Genomic DNA, 20,336 nt, shown 5'->3' on the forward strand with positions numbered 1-20,336 from the left:
AACTAAACGGGGGGGAAGGAAAGCGAGACGCGCCGAAGCTGCGGGTCGCTGCCATTACCATGTAGAATGCTAGAAGCAGCGTGGCAGTAAGGGGAAGAAGCAAAAGCGCAGGAGGTGCCATTTTAGTCCATTGGGGAAGAAGCAAAAGCGCGGGAGGCACCATTTTAAATCGCCCAAGATGCCGAAAAGTGGCAGTATCACTGCTTTCGACAACGAGGTAGAAGACTGGACCATGTATGTAGAAAGAATCGAAGTGTACTGCAAGGCAAATGAGGTAGCTGATGTAAAGAGGGCGTCGGTATTATTAAATCTGATGGGTGCGAATACGTACGGCCTATTGCGGAATCTAATTACCCCAGCTAAACCAATGGAGAAAAGTTTTGAGGAGATTGTTCATATCTTACAGGAACACCTAAGCCCTACACCACTGCTGACAGCAGAAAGATTCAAGTTCCATATAAGAAACCAGCACAAAGATGAGAGCAATGCTGACTATCTTACGGAACTACGCAAGTTATCGAAGCACTGCCAATTCGGAGCAGGACTGGCAGACACCTTACGGGATAAGTTTGTCTGCGGGCTCCAGAGTGAAGGAACCCAGAAACGACTACTTTCAAAAAAGGACCTGACGCTAGAACAGGCTTTCAGCGTGGCAGTATCCTATGAAGCAGCAGCACGGGGAGCTGCAGAAATACAACAGAAACCACAAGAATACAGCGCTAACGAAATGGCGTATGGAGCCGAAAAGTGCTATCGCTGCGGCAGAACAACCCATGAGCAGAAGGACTGCTGGTTTAAAGACAAAATATGCAGGCAATGCGGGAAGATGGGACATATAGCAAGAGTCTGCAGGCCGGGAAAGAAGACCAACACAACAAGAACTACTAAGGAACAGTACAGGAAAGTAAAGAAACTGACAGAAGATCAGGAGAGTGATAAGGACTCCGGGAGCAGGCGACTAAGTTGTTTAAAGCTACACAACGTGATCGCAAAAGAAGATCACCGAACCATTTGGGTCACCCTCATGATAGCAGGGTCCCCAATGAAGATGGAATTGGACACAGGATCAGCCCTAACTGTCATGAATCGACAAGACTGTGAGCGGCTATTCTCACACATACACTTAAAGGACACGTCCATTGTATTGAAGACATACAGGGGCAAAGGTCTACCCCAGAGGAAAAATAAGGGTGCCAGTTGAATATAACGGAAAGGAAACACAGAAACTATACATGTAAATACTACGAGATGGAGGACCACCATTATTGGGACGTGAATGGATCCGAAGACTACAATTGGATTGGCATTCCATTCTGGCACTAACTGTGACTGACAAAAAAGATGATGATGTCGCACCTGGACGTCTGTCACAAATTCTATCTGACGCGGAAGAGGTGTTCCAACAAGGACTTGGGACTCTAAAAGGAGTAAAGGCAACCATAAAGATTGAGGATAACGCAACCCCAAAATTTTTCAAGGCCAGACTGGTGCCATACGCGATACGCCCAGCTGTGGAAGCTGAACTGGAGAGAGTCTGGAGCGTTCGGGGGTGCTGTCTAAGGTGGACTGGAGCAAGTGGGCCACACCCATTGTTCCTGTAATGAAGAAAGCATTGAGCAGCACGCCTGGGGAGCCAAGGAAGGTTCGCATCTGTGGGGACTTCAAGGTGACTGTGAACCCAGTCCTGCACACAGTATAGTATCCGCTTCCGCGGATAAAAGATATTTTCGCCTCGCTATCTGGAGGGAAACATTTTACAAAGATTGACCTGGCTCAAGCGTATCTACAAATGGAGGTGGAAGAAGCATCTAGGAAATACCTCATGATAAACACTCACAAAGGCCTTTACCAGTACAATCGACTGGTATTTGGGGTAGCATCGGCCCCGGCTATGTGGCAGAGGGCAATGGAACAAGTCCTGCAAGGGATCCCGGGGACCCAGTGTTAATTGGATGACATCCTGGCTACGGGCGAAAATGACAATGAACACCTTGCCAACCTGGAACAGGTGCTCACAAGATTGCAGGAATATGGGCTACGAGCCAAACGTCCCAAATGCGTGTTCTTCAGGAGACAAATCTCGTATTGTGGCCACATGATTGATGAGGAAGGGTTGCATAAGTCGCCGGAAAAGATAGAGGCTGTAGTCAAGGCTCCAGCACCAGAAAATGTGTCGCAACTGAGGTCGTTCCTCGGGTTGGTGAACTACTACCATAAGTTCTTGCCGAATTTATCTACAATTCTGCACCCACTGAACGCCCTCCTTCAAACTGGTGTAACATGGAAATGGAGTGATGAGTGTAAGCGTGCCTTTCAGGAATGTAAATGCCAAATCACTTCAAAACAAGTATTGGCCCACTACAACCCAACACTACCGATTCGGTTGGCATGTGATGCGTCACCTTACGGCATTGGAGCGGTGCTGTCGCACAAATTCCGTGACGGTTCAGAGAGGTCAATAGCCTTTGCATCACGCTCGCTAACCTCAGCCGAGCATAACTACGCCCAGATTGACAGGGAGGCCCTCAGCCTGGTGTGGGGGGTGAAGAAGTTCAATCACTATCTGCACGGGCAGAAATTCACTCTACTGACTGATCATCAACCCCTGGTCTCAATTTTTAACCCAAAGAAGGGCGTTCCGGTGATGATGGCGCAACGGCTGCAAAGATGGTCACTTTTTCTAGGGGCACATCAGTATGACATAGAGTACAAAGGTACGAAACTACATGGAAACGCTGATGGGCTGTCGCGCCTACCGTTGCCTACGGCGGAAGAAGCACCTGCAGTGGACCCTGTGGAGATATTCCATGTGACCATAGTCGAATGTTTGCCTGTTACAAACGCAAGTATTGAGAAGGAAACCCGAAATGACCTGACACTCTCTCGGGTCTATGATTTGACGGTGAAGGGATGGCCAGCATATGGCGACTCACTGTTGCCAGCATTCTCGCCAAGGAGGGAACAGCTGTCAGTGTGCCGGGGAACCTTGATGTGTGGGTCCCGAGCGGTAATTCCACCCAAGTTGAGAGATAGAGTACTCAATGAGCTTCACGAGGGTCATCTGGGAGGGGTTAAAATGAAGCGCCTAGCCAGGGCATTTGTGTGGTGGCCAGGAATCGATAAAGAAATCGAGGATATGACCAAGAGATGCACAGGATGCCAGAAGGTCCAAAACGCTCCACCACAGGCCCCGCTACATCCATGGGAGTGGCCCTCATCTCCATGGCAACGGGTACACATTGATTTCGCTGGTCCATTTATGGACTCAATGTTTCTAATCGCTGTGGATGCCCATTCGAAATGGCCAGAGGTCATTAAAATGTCCTCCACCACCACGGAGAAAACTATTGCAGTCCTACGGACCATCTTCGCCAGAAATGGGTTGCCAGAACAGATTTGTTCCGACAATGGCCCACAGTTTGTGTCTGAGGATTTCCGGAGGTTCCTGAAGAATAATGGGGTGAAACATTACACATCTGCCCCATATCATCCAGCCACAAATGGATTGGCTGAGAGGTTTGTTCAGACCTTTAAAAAGGCCATAAAGGCAATGCATAATGACGACATACCACTACAACACAAGGTGAATAATTTCTTGTTTGCTTACCGGAATGCGACACATGCAGTCACCAACCAAGCTCCAGCCATAATGTTCTTCAACCGAAGGCTAAGATGTCGCCTGGATTTGCTCAAACCAAACATAAGACGAGATGTTGAGGATAAGCAATTCCAGCACATAAATGAGAAGCCAACCAGGAGCTTTAAGATAGGGCAACCAGTCTTGGCCCGCGACTACCGAACAGAAAAATGGCAGCCAGGAACGATATGCACACAGCAGGGACCACTAATGTACACAGTGGACGTTGGAGAGAGCATCGTGAGACGCCATGCTGACCAGATTCTAGAGTCACAGGAACAAGCCAAACCCATACCACGAGCAAGTGCACCAGGTAATCAACCCGAAGTACAGATTGCGTCTACCTCAGAAGCAGTGGTATTGGAAGCTGACGAGCCAACCAATGACAATGAGCCAGAATCAACTCCGCCACAAGAACAGGATACTCGAGAAAGGCGCTATCCAGTCCGGATCAGGAAGCCTCCTCAAAGACTGAACTTATAAATGATTATTTCAGTTGATGTATATAGTACAGAGAAAATTGTAATTGTAATTAGTTATTATTTAGTTGTTAAATGAATGTTATGTACTGTTTATCTAAAAGGGGAGGAATTGTTGTGTATGTGCCTTTAAGAGAAGAACTGATTCTATAATGCAGTACCGGCAGAGACCACCCCTGTATATAAAGCCATAGCAGGCTTCTGTATTTCAGTCTTGAATTACTCTCTGTTCAGTAAATGCCTGTTTTATTGTTCTCCTGCAGTCTGAGTATTATTTATACTCGGACACTACAATAACCTCTGCCCCGACCTTTTTTTTCTTTTTTTTCCTCTCTCTCTCACATGGTAGCTGTCGATCATTCTGCCATCTCCATTTACACTTCATCTAGAGTCGTCTTTTGTAACCTCCCGGAAATGTCGGGGAACATAGGGTCTGATGAAAGGGAGGAACTGAAAGAAATCAGTATTTGTAGGGAAATGGTGTTAGGGAAATTGATGGGATTGTAGGCTGATAAATCCCCAGGGCCTGATAATCTACATCCTAGGGTACTTAAGGAAGTGGCCCTAGAAATAGTAGATGCATTGCTGATCATCTTCCAACATTCGATGGAATCTGGAACAGTACCCATGGATTGGAGGGTAGCTAATGTGACCCCACTATTCAAAAAAGGTGGTAGAGAGAAAACGGGGAATTACAGACCGGTAAGCCTGACATCAGTAGTGGGGAAAATGCTAGAGTCCATTATAAAAGATGTAATAGCAGAGCACTTGGAAAACAGTGACAGGATCGGACAAAGTCAACATGGATTTACAAAAGGTAAATCGTGCTTGACTAATCTACTGGAATTTTTTGAGGATGTAACTAGTAAAATAGATAAGGGAGAACCAGTGGATGTGGTGCATTTGGACTTTCAGAAGGCTTTCGATAAGCTCCCACATAAGAGATTAGCGTGCAAAATTAAGGCACATGGGATTGGGGGCAAGGTATTGACTTGGATAGAGAACTGGTTGGCAGATAGAAAGCAAAGAGTTGGAATAAACGGTTCTTTTTCCGAGTGGCAGGCAGTGACTAGTGGGGTACCGCAGGGATTGGTCCTCGGACCCCAGCTATTCACAATAAATATTAATGATCTAGACAAGGGAACTAGATGTAATATCTCCAAATTTGCAGATGACACAAAGCTGGGTGGGCGTGTGTGCTGTGAGGAGGATGCCGAGAAACTACAGGATGATTTGGACAGGTTGGGTGATTGGGCAGAAGCATGGCAGATGCAATATAACATGGATAAATGTGAGGTTATCCACTTTGGTGTCAAGAACAGGAAGGCAGATTATTATCTGAATGGCAATAGATTGGGAGAAGGGGAAGTGCAACGAGACCTTGTGCACCAGTCGCTGAAGGTAAGCATGCAGGTGCAGCAGGCGGTTAAGAAGGCAAATGGTATGTTGGCCTTCATAGCGAGAGGGTTTGAGTACAAGAACAAGGATGTCTTGCTGCAGTTGTACAGGGCCTTGATGAGACCACATCTTGAGTATTGTGTGCAGTTTTGGTCACCTTATCTGAGGAAGGATATTCTTGCCATGGAAGGAGTTCAGTGAAGATTCACCAGACTGATACCTGGGATGGCAGGAATGACGTATGAGGAGAGATTGGGACGATTAGGCTTGTACTCGCTGGAGTTTAGAAGAATGAGAGGGGATCTTATTGAAACTTATAAAATTCTGACAGGACTGGACAGGCTAGATGCAGGGAGGATGTTCCCAATGGTTGGGGAATCCAGAACCAGGGGTCACAGTCTAAGGATAAGGGGTAGGCTATTTCGGACAGAAATGAGGAGGAATTTCTTCACCCAGAGAGTGGTGAACCTGTGGAATTCTCTACCACAGAAGGCAGTAGAGGCCAATTCATTAAATATATTCAAGAAGGCGTTGGATATATTTTTTAAGGCTAAAGGGATCAAGGGGTATGGGGAGAAAGCAGGGACCGGGTACTGAATTTGGATGATCAGCCATGATCGCATTGAATGGCGGAGCAGGCTAGAGGGGCCGAATGGCCTACTTCTGCTCCTATCTTCTATGTTTCTATGTTTCTTAACTTGTCCCATTACCATCTCCTTTTGCCTTGCACCATCATCCCTTTTGTCTCTTAATCTCTCCTGCTTTCCATCCTATCACAGACCGTCCCTTTTGTTCTTTCCTCCCCTCCCCCCTTACCCTGCCCGTACACTTGCTTAAAAACCTGTTCCATCGCCAACTTTTTCCAGTTCTGACGAATGGTCATCGACCTGAAACGTTAACTCTGTTTTTCTCTCCACAGATGCTGCCTAACCTGCTGAGTATTTCCAGCATTTTCAGTTTTTTTTTCAGATTTCCAGCATCCGCACTATTTTGCTTTTGTATAATTCAGCCCTTGATCATTTATCTCTTTACTAATCTCAGTTATCTCTAACCTCTTTCGCCAGAACAAAACAATAAAGCAAATTAGTTTCTAAAGGTGCTTCTCTGCACGTTAAACTATTTTTAAAAAATCAGATTCTCTTCCACATGTCTACAACTCTGTGGGGCAAATTTAAATTCCCTGGATCATGTCCCTTCTCAACCATCTTTTCTCAAACAAGTTATGATCTGGAAGGGTGGTGAAAGCAGATTCAATATTAACTTTCATAAAGGAATATATACTTGAAAAAGGAAAATATTGCAGGGCTATGGGGAAAGAGCATGGGAGAGGGACTAATTGGTAGTTCTTTCAGAGAGCCGGCACAGACACAATTGACCGAATGGCCCCCTGCTGTGTTGTAAGCTTCTATGAGGTTCAATTTAACAAATCATTTTCTGTCTTGGAGTCGTCCTTGACATTCTTCTTTGTGGTCTCTCGAGTGCTTTAAAATCCTTTAATGGTAAAGGTGCCCAAACATGCTTATTTGAACAATCAGAAACAAATCCATTGACCTTCCCAATGAGTTGCAGAGGTACAAGGTTAAGACAACTTGTTTGACTTATAGTAAAAACGGCCTTTGAATTGCACCCTGGTGCACAATCAAAACTGTTGTTAACAGCTTCAGTCATATTGGCTGGAGGCTTTCTGCAGATAATTGATGATGCTGTCTAAATCCATTGTTTTCAAATTCATTGACATAGACACACATTGAGTGTGCAGACAACTTTCATATTCCAATGTACATTGCTGTACAATTTTCTACATTATGACTCACCTGCCATCTACTTAATTTGTGAGATCCCTTTCAGCGCTATTAATATCTTGTGCTTAGCCATTGGGCTATATAGCTTGATGTTATCAATAATATTTACAACAATATACTAGATGTACACTTGGTCATTGTTGGTTATGAACAGCAGGGCACCCAGAACAGATTCCTATACAACAGCGTGACTCTCATTCCATAAAGGCAATGTATAATGACGACATACCACTGCAACACAAGGTGGATAACTTCCTGTTTGCTTACCGGAATGCGACACATGCAGTAACCAACCAAACTCCAGCCGTACTGTTTTTCAACCGGAGACTATGATGTCGCTTGTATTTTCTCAAACCAAACATAAGACGAGATGTTGAGGATAAGCAATTCCAGCACATCAATGAGAAGCCAACCAGGAGCTTCAAGATAGGGCAACCAGTCTTGGCCCGCGACTACCGAACAGAAAAATGGCAGCCAGGAACGATATGCACACAGCAGGGACCACTAATGTACACAGTGGACGTTGGAGAGAGCATCGTGAGACGTCATGCTGACCAGATTCTAGAGTCACAGGAACAAGCCAAACCTATACCACAAGCATGTGCACCTGGTAATGAGCCTGAAGTACAGATTGCGTCTACCTCAGAAGCAGGGGTATTGGAAGCTGACGAACCAACCAATGACAATGAGCCAGAATTGACTCCACAGCCAGAACAGGATACTCAAGAAAGGCGCTATCCAGTCCGGATCAGGAAGCCTCCTCAAAGACTGAACTTATAAATGACTATTTCAGTTGATGTATATATTACTGAGAAAATTGTAATTAGTTATTATTTAGTTGTTAAATGAATGTTATGTACTGTTTGTCTAAAAGGGGAGGAATTGTTGTGTATGTACCTTTAAGGGAATAACTGGTCTTAGACTGCAGTACCGGCAGTGACCACCCCTGTATAAAAGGCCCTAGCAGGCTTCTGTAGTTTCAGTTTCAAGCTGCCTCTTGTTCAGTAAAGTACCTGTTAAACTGTTCTCCCGAAGTCCGTGTATTATTGAGGCGCGGACTTTACACTTACCTCTTCCACCCAGCAGTCCCCAACTCCCTTTAGCTGCGGGGTTCCCCGAGTCACTGGAATTCCAGCCGGCCAGGGTGAAAGCTGGAAGAGAAATCAGATCTGAGCCACGCAGCCTCATTAAAATAACAACAGAAAATGCTGGAAATACTCAGCAGGCCAGGCAGCATCCGTGGAGAGAGAAACAGAGTTAACGTTTCAGGTCTGGGACCCTTCATCAGAACTGGAAAAAGTTGGAGATGTAACAGATATTAAGCAGGTGCAGAAACAGGCGGGGGGGGGGGCGTTAGGAGGAGAGGAAGAAATAGAAAGAACACCCTGTACTTTTGTAAGAGGCAGGAAAGATAAAATGTTGCAAATGGGAATGGCAAAAATCATACTGCATGAAAAATGGGGGCAGGGATAATTATCTGAAATTGTTGAACTCAATGTTGAGTCCGGTCGGCTGCAAAGTGCCCAATCGAAAGATGAGGTGCTGTTCCTCAAGCTTACATTGAGCTTTATTGCAGCAATGCAATAGCCCGAGGACAGAGAGATCAGAGTGGGAGTGAAGCGGAGAATTAAAGTGACAGACGACCGGAAGCTCAGGATTACCCTTACGGACTGAACGGAGGTGTTCCACAAAGCGGTCGCCCAATCTGCGTTTGGTCTCCCCAATGTAGAGGAGACCGCATCGTGAGCAGCGAATACAGTATATTAAATTGCAAGAAGTACAAGTAAATCGCTGTTTCACCTGGAAGGGGTGTTTGGGGCCCCGGACAGTGGGAAGGGAGGAGGTAAAAGGGCAAAAGTACAGGGTGTTCTTTCTATTTCTTCCTCTCCTCCTAACCCCCCCGCCCCTGTCTCTGCACCTGCTTAATATCTGTTACATTTCCAGCTTTTTCCAGTTCTGATGAAGGGTCCCAGACCTGTAACGTTAACTCTGTTTCTCTCTCCACGGATGCTGCCTGGCCTGCTGAGTATTTCCAGCATTTTCTGTTGTTATTTCAGATTTCCAGCATCCGCAGTATTTTGCTATTATATTAGCCTCATTAAAATGTTTAAATGAGTGACCCGGCTCCTAGGAGCAAGTTGGTCACCCCCACCCACCCGTCCCTCCTCTGTTAAAACCGGAAGTGGGCGGGTTCGAGGCGGGTTGGATTCGGGTTCGAGATTTTTCACATTTTAACATCCCACCCGACCCAAACCCAGCCTTTTTGAGGGGTTAAATTACCCCCTATGTATCGGACTGACATTCTCACCTCCAGAAGTTCAAGCAATATCAATCTAGAAGGACCCCAAGCCTTAACAAATAACAATAGGGAAATAGTCTTCAATACCGGAAAACTCAGTCCAGAACCTAGTGTCAGTCAGCCATGGAAGTACTGTCGTGTTATTTTATAGGTTTTAGGGAGCACAAGTCACAAGCCAAACTCGGTACAAGAGGAAATCTTCTCGAAGCAGATTACATAGGATTACATTACATAGGATATAAGGCACAGAAACAGGCCATTCGGCCCAACCAGTCCATTCCGGCATTTATGCTCCACTCGAGCCTCCTCCCATCTTTCCTCATCTAAATCTATCAGCATAACCCTCTATTCCCCTCTCCCTCATATGCTTCTCTAGCCCCCCATAAATGCATCTACACTTTTCACTTCAACCACTCCCTATGGTAGCGAGTTCCACATTCTCACCACTCTTTGGGTAAAGAAGTTTCTTCTGAATTCCCTATTGGATTTCTTGGTGACTATCTTATATTGATGGTCTCCAGTTATTCTCTTCCCCACAAGTGGAAACATTCTCTCTGTATCCACTCTGTCCAAATTTTTCATAATTTTAAAGACCTCTATTAGGTCACCCCTCAGCCTTCTTTTTTCAAGAGAAAAGAGACCCAGCCTGTTCATCCTTTCTGATATGTATACCCTCACATTTCTGGTATCATCCTTGTAAATCTTCCCTGCACCCTCAAGAAAAATGAAAGTAACTTGCCAAGACAGGAGATCATCCAAATGTCTGGTGGAAGTAGCACGTGGTAACAACACCAAGCATATTGAACACCACCAAAGCAAGTAATTAAACTTATTATTAAATTACAAATGATTTCACATTTTAACAGGCCTTATGGTGTTGGGGTCTGATGAGTAGGGATCAGAGGTCAAAGTGCAGCTTATGAAAACAAGCAATTTAAACCGTGAACCCTTTGAAATATCTAGTTGCAGATATGTTATTGGACATTCAGCTTTTCTAGAGAAATATAGTAAACCACTGAATGACCCTGTTTAAAAATCTGGTCGAGAATGGGTTTGAAGCTGATTAGGGTAAGTGTAGACTTAGATTATCAAACAGTCTCCGGATCATGGCAATTCCTGCACCAATAGGACCATAGAAATGTCAGCCAAATTGGGGTGAATAACATGGATTATAATGTTAGACTGATAGCCTGGTGTTTCCACTAGATTACTTTAAGAAGGAGTAAGCCAGGGAGAAAAGTTCATACGTAGCTCTTGAAAGTTTTATCAGTACCGCAAGAGATTCTATAATTTGGGTCAAGTTCAGGATAGTGTAAATGTACACAGTTAGTTCAATCGAAAAAGCTCAGCAGGTCAAATAGGCATTTTGTGCTTCAAGACTGGCTTATGTCTTTAAATAAAATAGATAAGTCCTGATAAGTTTGAAGATTTCATCATTGAACTGTCCTACCTATAAGTAACTCTAGATATTGAGAAACTCCACAATGGGATCCTTTCTCTGGTACTAGCTACAGCGTATGAATTGAACACACTACAGAACTTTCATATCCACAGAAGGAGAGAAAAAGAATTTGTTTAAGCAACATAATTTCTCTTGGTCTTTTATCTGCTATAGTTCTATTTCAGTCTGACACAAACAATTAGAACATAAGAACATAAGAACATAAGAAATAGGAGCAGGAGTAGGCCATTCGGCCCTTCGAGCCTGCTCCACCATTCAATGAGATCATGGCTGATCTTCTGCCTCAACTCCATTCACCAACCGTATCGCCATATCCCTTGATGCCCTTACTAGTCAGAAATCTATCGACTTCTGTTTTGAATATACCCAATGACTGAGCCTCCACAGCCCTCTGGGGTAGAGAATTCCAAAGATTCACCACCCTCTGTGTGAAGAAATTTCTTCTCATCTCAGTCCTGAATGGCCTACCCTTTATCCTGAGGCTGTGGCCCTTGGTTCTAGACTCCCCAGCCAAGGGAAACATTCTCCCAGCATCCACCCTATCAAGCCGTGTAATAATTTTGTATGCTTCAATGAGAGCCCCTCTCACTCTTCTGAATTCAAGAGAATACAGGCCTAGTTCACTCAATCTCTTCTCATACGACAGTCACGCCACCCAAGAAATAAATCTCGTGAACCTTCGTTACACTCCCTCTATGGCAAGTATATCCTTCCTTAGGTAAGGAGACCAAAATTGTACACAGTACTCCAAGTGTGGTCTCACCAAGGTGCTATATAATTGGAGTAAGACTTCTTTACTCCTGTACTCAAATCCTCTTGTAATGAAGGCCAGCATATCATTTGCCTTCCTAATGGCTTGCTGCACCTGCACATTCACTTTCAGTGACTCATGTACAAGGACACCCAAGGACAAGCATCTGCATTCCCCAATCTTTCACCATTTAGGAAATACTCTGCCTTTTTTTTTCTACCAAAGTGGATAACTTCACAATTATCCACATTATATTCCATCTGCTATGTTCTTGCCCACTCATTGAGCCTGTCGAGATCCCCTTGAAGCCTCTTCACATCCTCTTCACAACTGACACTGCCACCTAGCTTTGTATCATCAGCATATTTGGAAATGTTACATTTAGTCCCCTCATCCAAATCATTGATATAGATTGTGAATAGCTGGGGCCCAAGCACCGATCCTTGCGGTACCCCACTAGTCACAGTCTGCCATCCTGAAAATGACCCGTTTATCCCTACTCTTTGTTTTCTGTCTGTTAACCAATTCTCACTCTATTACCCCCAATTCCATGTGCCCTCATTTTATTCACCAACCTCTTGTATGGGACCTTATCAAAGGCCTTCTGAAAATCCAAATACACCACATCTACCGGTTCCCCTTTGTCTACTCCACTAGTTACACCCTCAAAGAACTCCAATAGGTTTGTTAAACAGGATTTTCCTTTCATAAATCTATGTTGACTCTGACCAAACTTAGAATTAGTTTCTAAGTGGCCAGTTATTGCATCCTTTGTAATAGACTCTAGCATTTCCCAACTACTGATATGGGGCTAACAGGTCTGTAGTTCCCCGTTTTCTCTCTCCCTCCTTTCTTAAATAGCAGGGTTTAAATCAAACATGGCCACAGTAAATAATAATTCTAATAGGTGCAAGAGCGTTAAAAAAACAAGCCTGAAGGCTTTGTGTCTTAATGCGAGGAGCATTCGTAATAAGGTGGATGAATTAGCTGCGCAAATAGAGGTAAACGAACATGATTTGATTGGGACTATGGAAACATGGCTCCAGGGTGGCCAAGGCTGGGAACTCAACATCCAGGGGTATTCAATATTCAGGAAAGATAGGCAAAAAGGAAAGGGAGGTGGGGTAGCATTGCTGGTTAAAGAAGGGATTAACACAATTGTAAGGAAGGATATTAGCTCTGATGATGTGGAATCTGTATTGGTTGAATTGAGAAATACCAAGGGGCAGAAAATGTTAGTGGGAGTGGTATATAGACCTCCAAACAGTAATGCGGAGGTTGGGGATGGCATTAAAAGGGAAATTAGAGAAGCATGCAATAAGGGCACAGCAGTCATCATGGGTGACTTTAATCTACATATAGATTGGGCCAACCAAATTATTAACAATACTGTGGAGGAGGAATTCCTGAAGTGTTTACGGGATGGTTTCCTGGACCAATATGTCGAGGAACCAACCAGAGATCAGGCCATCTTAGACTGGGTATTATGTAACGAGAAAGGATTAATTAGCAATCTTGTTGTACGAGGCCCCTTGGGTCGGAGCGATCATAATATGATCGAATTCTTCATTAAGATGGAGAATGAAGTAGTCGACTCAGAGACTGGGGTCCTAAATTTAAATAAAGGAAACTACGATGGTCTGAGGCATGAGTTGGGTAGGATTGATTGGGGAATGTCACTCAAAGGGTTAACGGTGGATAGGCAATGGCAAACATTCAAAGACCGCATGGATGAGCTACGGAATTTGTACATCCCAGTTTGGCATAAAAATAAAACAAAAAAGCTGACTCAACCGTGGCTAACAAGGGAAATTAGGGATAGCATAAGATCCAAGGAGAGTACATATAAATTGGCCAGAAAAAGCAGTAAACCTGAGGATTGGGAGCAGTTTAGGATTCAACAAAGGAGGACAAAGGGATTAATTAAGAAAGGGAAAATAGAATATGAGAGTAAGCTTTCAGGGAACATAAAAACTGACTGTAAAAGCTTTTATAGATATGTGAAGAGAAAAAGATTGGTGAAGTCAAGCGTAGGTCCCTTGCAGTCAGAATCAGGGAAATTTATAATGGGGAACAAAGAAATGGCTGACCAATTAAATACATATTTTGGTTCTGTCTTCACAAAGGAGGACACAAATAACCTCTCAGAGATGTCGGAGAACATAGGGTCTGATGGAAGGGAGGAACTAAAAGTAATCAGTATTTGTAGCGAAATGGTGTTAGGGAAATTGATGGGATTGAAGGCCGATAAATCCCCAGGGCCTGATAATCTACATCCTAGGGTACTTAAGGAAGTGGCCCTAGAAATAGTAGATGCATTGCTGATCATCTTCCAGCATTCGATGGAACCTGGAACAGTACCCATGGATTAGAGGGTAGCGAATGTTACCCCACTATTCAAAAAAAGGTGGTAGAGAGAAAACGGGGAATTTTAGACCGTTAAGCCTGACATCGGTAGTGGGGAAAATGCTAGAGTCCATTATTAAAGATGTAATAGCAGAGCACTTGCAAAACAGTGACAGGATCAGACAAAGTCAACATGGATTTACAAAAGGTAAATCATGCTTGATTAATCTACTGGAATTTTTTGAGGATGTAACTGGTAAAATAGATAAGGGAGAACCAATGGATGTGGTGCATTTGGACTTTCAAAAGGCTTTCGATAAGGTCCCACATAAGAGATCAGCATGTAAAGTTAAGGCACATGGGATTGGGGGCAAGGAATTGACTTGGATAGAGAACTGGTTGGCAGACAGAAAGCAAAGTGTTGGAATAAACGGGTCTTTTTCCGAGTGGCAGGCAGTGACTAGTGGGGTACCGCAAGGATCGGTCCTTGGACCCCAGCTATTCACAATATATATTAATTATCTAGACATAGGAGACTGGTCAAGAAGGTAAGAGCCCATGGGATCCAGGGTGCCTTGGCGCGTTGGATCCTAAACTGGCTGAGTGGCAGGAGGCAGAGGGTGATGGTCGAAGGTTGCTTTTGTGACTGGAAGCCTGTGTCCAGTGGGGTACCTCAGGGATCGGTGCTGGGTCCCTTATTGTTTGTGATCTACATAAATGATTTGGATGAAAATGTAAAAGGTATGATCAGTAAGTTCGCAGATGACACGAAAATTGGTGGGGTGGTAAATTGCGAGGAGGAAAGCCTCCGGCTACAGGACGATATAAACGGGTTGGTCAGATGGGCGGAAAAGTGGCAAATGGAATTTAACCCTGAAAAGTGCGAGGTGATGCATTTTGGACGGACAAATAAGGCAAGGGAATACACAATGAGTGGTAGGACCCTAGGAAGTACAGAGGGTCAGAGGGACCTTGGTGTACATGTACATAGATCCCTGAAGGCAGTGGAGCAGGTAGATAAGGTGGTTAAAAAGGCATATGGGATACTTGCCTTCATTAGCCGAGGCATAGAATATAAGAGCAGGGAGGTTATGATGGAGCTGTACAAAACGCTGGTGAGGCCACAGCTGGAGTACTGTGTGCAGTTCTGGTCGCCTCACTATAGGAAGGATGTGATTGCTTTGGAGAGGGTGCAGAGAAGATTCACCAGGATGTTACCTGGGATGGAGCGCCTCAGCTATGAAGAGAGGCTGGACAGGCTGGAGTTGTTTTCCTTGGAGCAGAGAAGGCTGAGGGGGGACCTGATTGAGGTGTACAAAATAATGAGGGGCATAGATAGGGTAGATAAAGAGGAACTTTTCCCCTTAGTGGGGGGGTCAATAACAAGGGGGCATAGATTCAGGGTAAGGGGCAGGAGATTTAGAGGGGATTTGAGGAGGAACTTTTTCACCCAGAGGGTGGTTGGAATGTGGAACTCAATGCCTGAAAGGGTGGTGGAGGCAGGAACCCTCACAACATTCAAGAAGCATTTGGATGAGCACTTGAAATGCCATTGCATACAAGGCTATGGACCAAATGCTGGAAAATGGGATTAGACTGGACAGGGATGGATGGGCGGCGCAGACACGATGGGCCGAAGGGCCTCTTTCTGTGCTGTAAAACTCTATGACTCTATGACTCTATGACAAGGGAACTAAATGTAATATCTCCAAGTTTGCAGATGACACAAAGCTGGGTGGGCATGTGTGCTGTGAGGAGGATGCCGAGAAACTCCAGGATGATTTGGACAGGTTGGGTGATTGGGCAGGAGCATGGCAGGTGCAATATAACATGGATTAATGTGAGGTTATCCACTTCGGTGGCAAAAACAGGAAGGCAGATTATTATCTGAATGGCAATAGATTGGGAGAAGGGGAAATGCAACGAGACCTGGGTGTCCTTGTGCACCAGTCGCTGAAGGTAAGCATACAGGTGCAGCAGGCAGTTAAGAAGGCAAATGGCATGTTGGCCTTCGTAGCGAGAGGGTTTGAGTACAGGAACAAGGATGTCTTGCTGCAGTTATACAGGGCCTTGGTGAGACCACATCTTGAGTATTGTGTGCAGTTTTGGTCGCCTTATCTGAGGAAGCATGTTCTTGCCATGGAAGGAGTTCAGCGAAGATTCACCAGGCTGATACCTGGGATGGCAGGAATGACGTATGAGGAGAGATTGGGTCAATTGGGCTTGTACTCGCTGGAGTTTAGAAGAATGAGAGGGGATCTCATTGAAACTTATAAAATTCTGACAGGACTGGACAGACCAGATGCAGGAAGGATGTTCCCGGTGGTCGGGGAGTCCAGAACCAGGGGTCACTGTCTAAGGATAAACGGTAGGCCATTTATGACAGAAATGAGGAGGAATTTCTTCACCCAGAGAGTGGTGAACCTGTGGAATTCTCTACCACAGAAGGCAGTAGAGGCCAAGACATTAAATATATTCAAGAAGGAGTTGGATATATTTCTTAAGGCTAAAGGGATCAAGGGGTATGGGGAGAAAGCAGGAACCGGGTACTCAATTTGGATGATCAGCCATGATTGCATTGAATGGCGGAGCAGGCTCGAGGGGCCGAATGGCCTATTCCTGCTCCTATCTTCTATGTTTCTATGTTACATTTGCTATCCTCCAATCTGCAGGAAGCGTTCCAGAATCTATAGAATTTTGGAAGATGACAACCAATGCGTCCATTATCCCAATGGCCACCTCTTTCAAAACCCTAGGATTTAATCATCCGGTCCTTGGGATTTATTGACCTTTAGTCCCATTAATATTGCTAGTACTGTTTTTTTTTACTAATAATCATTTCTTTAAGTTCCTCAATTGAATGCAGTTCATCCACAACATCAGGCTAAGAATGAAGAATAGGATAATAATATGAATCAGACCCTTTACATTGTATCTACAGCACAGAAACAGGCCATTCGGTCCAACTGGTCTGTGTTTAAAGCCTCCTCCCACTCTCAATACCATTTCCCACCCTGCCCCCGTATCCCACTATTCCCTTCTACCTCATATATGCTTCAAACCTCCCCTTAGAAGCATCAATACTCTCTGCTTAAACCACTCCACCTGGCAGCAAGTTCCACATTCTCATCACTCTCTGTGTGATGAAATTCCTCTGAGTTTCTCACATGATCTGTTAGTGGTTCTCTTTTATTTATGCCAAGTTGTTTTGGACTCACCCACAAGTGGAAACAGTCTTTCCACACCCACCCTATCGAATGGCTTCATAATTTTAAAGAGCTCTGTTTGGTCTTCTCTTTTGCAAAGCAAAGAGCCCCAACCTGCTCAATCATTCCTGGTAGTTGCCCCTCCCGATTCTGGTAACATCCTTGTAAATCTTTTCTACACATTCTCCAATGCTTCAAGGTCCTTTATGTAGTACAGAGATCAGAGCCCTTGATGCAAATGCCATCTTTCAGATCCTTCTTTCTCTCCATGGCCTTTAGATATTATTCCTTTATTGCAGATCATGGAGTGGACTTTCCCACAGAGCGGAATCTGGGCGGTTGGCTGGCCGGTTGCCCGGTAGTCTTGCCAAGAGGCTTGATCCATTTTAAGTATCGAGCATCAATTGAATAGGGCCGGCAGCTGTGACCAGAAACCAAGCGCCCTGGGGCAGCATGACAACTCAGGGTCGTCACAACATCAGGCAGCCCGTGCCAGAGGAAGGTCAGTCCCTGGGCGGGGCCCAGAGCTGCAGAGGTGTGGCAGGGGGGAAGGTATCTGGAGCCACAGCAACCCAGGCTGGGTTTGCGGAGCCAGGAGGAGCACTCCTGCACCTCCCCGCTCCACAGGAATGAACTCACCTTTGAGACCTCTTTGGCCGCACTGCCACCTGATGACCGTCGGAGCATGTATGACGCAAACTCCACCAAGCTCAGGCCAAGAATGTCAATCAACGTCATCGGACCCCGATTATCATTTTAAACAAGCCTACCGCCTGACTCAGGAGGCCGCTCCGATCACCCAGCAGTAGGCCCGGGGGAAACATTACCGCAGCCACGACGACAGCAGCAAATGGGCAAAAGGTCATTGCCCACGATTTTGGAAGCACTGCTGCCCCTTTTCCATCAGGCAGGAGGCCTGAAAATTCACCCCCAATGACTTGGTCATGGAATTCAATTCTATCATTCCTTTAGCTTCAAGTTCCTGGAAATTCCAATGAAAGATTTGATAGTCTAGAGTCTCTTCGCTGGGAGCAAGCAGAAGCCAAGCGCAAACAACAGAAGGAGCGCACGTCAACCCAAGCACCCCACCCACCCGCCCCTTCAACTACCGTCTGCCCACCTGTAACAGAGACTGTAGGTCCGGCATTGGACTAATCAGTCACCTGCAAACTCATTTTTAATGTGGAAGCAAGTCATCCTCGGTTCTGAGGGACTGCCTAAGAAGAAGAAGAGTCTAGAGTCCAGCTTCAGAATCTGAAATGTGTTATTCAGCATACAAGGAATTCTCATAAAATTGGCATCTTGGTTAATGTAAAGCAGTTGCACAAAATGCCAATCCAGTAAATTACCGTAAACTGTGAGATAACAAGATAGAGGATTCCTCTGTTCAGCCTACTTCTGAGCCTCATAGGGTTGACAGAAGTTTAATGTCACTGTGAAGTGGTTTCCACTTTGTACCAACACTAAACTTCTGGGGGTCGATTTTAATTTGGTGTGTGGTGGGGGGGCCGAAACAGGCGCGCACCCGGGCGTCATTAAAATTTTTAAGAATCTGTCTCCCACCCGAAGCCGGCGGGAATGACGTCAGAGCGGGAATCGAGGCGGGAGCCTGATGCCACCAGGGGCCCAAGGGAACAGTCACCGGCATTAGGTAAATGCTGGGGGCAGGTTGCGGAGCCGATGGCGGTCGGGGAAGGGAGAGAGAGGCAAGGCCGGGGTTGGGGACATAGGAAATTATAATGGAAAATGTGGCACTGATATTAACAGGAGCATGACAACAGGAAGCAAGGTTTTGTAACCAGGAAATGCATGAAGAATTTTAATAAGATACTTTGGGGTGTATGGTTGTTTAAAATGAGATGTTAAGCCCTTGACTTTTTAAGTATGAATGGCTATCACTAAACTTCAAAACAAGAGATTGCTTACCAGAAGGACATGGGGTGAAATTACTCACTGCACAGGCAGTATGTTAAATATGAGTTAATTTTTGTTGCCCTTGTTTGTACTTACAGGAACACACAACTTCAATTGGTGCATTTTCTACAGGTTGAATGTGTTGGGACAAACTAAAAGGAACGGTTAAATAGCAAAGTGCGACTGAGTGGTCAGCTCGAATACTGCTCACCAAGCTAAACAGCCACTTGCACAATATAAATAGTGGGTCACTCCAGCAGTGCCATGCGCAATCTCTGTGAGAAATGAAGATTCATATTCCATAAATCAGGATTTAAAGATTAAGATCTGCAAAGCACAAAGGTAACTCCAGGTGAGGAAGGCCAGTCAGCCCATCTAGCTTGTCCTTCCTCAGAAACATACAGTCCCTCAATCACAGCGTCAAACTACCCCTTGAATGATGTCCAGTGTTTTCCTCCACTGCCCTACCTGGACCAGCCCAGGTATTAATCAGTCCTCTTGTCCTGCAGGCATGGTTTAAATTGAAATAGTGGTAGGGGATTCTATCGTAAGGGGAACAGATAGGCGTTTCTGTGGCCGTAGACGTGACTCCAGGATGGTTGGTTGCCTCCCTGGTGCCAGGGTCAAGGATGTCACTGAATGGCTGCAGGGCATTCTGAAGGGGGAGGGTGAACAGTCAGAGGTCGTGGTTCACATTGGGACCAATGACATGGGTAGGAAGAGGGATGAGGTCCTGCAGCAAGAATTTAGGGAGCTAGGTAGCAGATTAAAGAGCAGGACCTCAAAGGTTGTAATCTCTGGATTACTCCCGGTGCCACGTGCTAGTGACTATAGGAATAGGAGGATAGAGCAGATGAATACATGGCTAAAGAGTTGGTGCAGGAGGGAGGGCTTTAGTTTCCTGGATCACTGGGCCTGCTTCTGGGGAAGGTGGGACTTGTACAAGTCAGACGGTTTGCACCTGAACCAGAGCGGGACAAATATCCTTGCGGGGAGGTTTGCTAGCACTGTTCGGGGGGGTTTAAACTAAAATGGCAGGGGG

Source organism: Somniosus microcephalus, chromosome 2 (assembly GCF_052327205.1).
Source record: "Somniosus microcephalus isolate GS21.2 chromosome 2, FLI_Smic_1.0, whole genome shotgun sequence".
Lineage (NCBI taxonomy): Eukaryota > Metazoa > Chordata > Chondrichthyes > Squaliformes > Somniosidae > Somniosus > Somniosus microcephalus.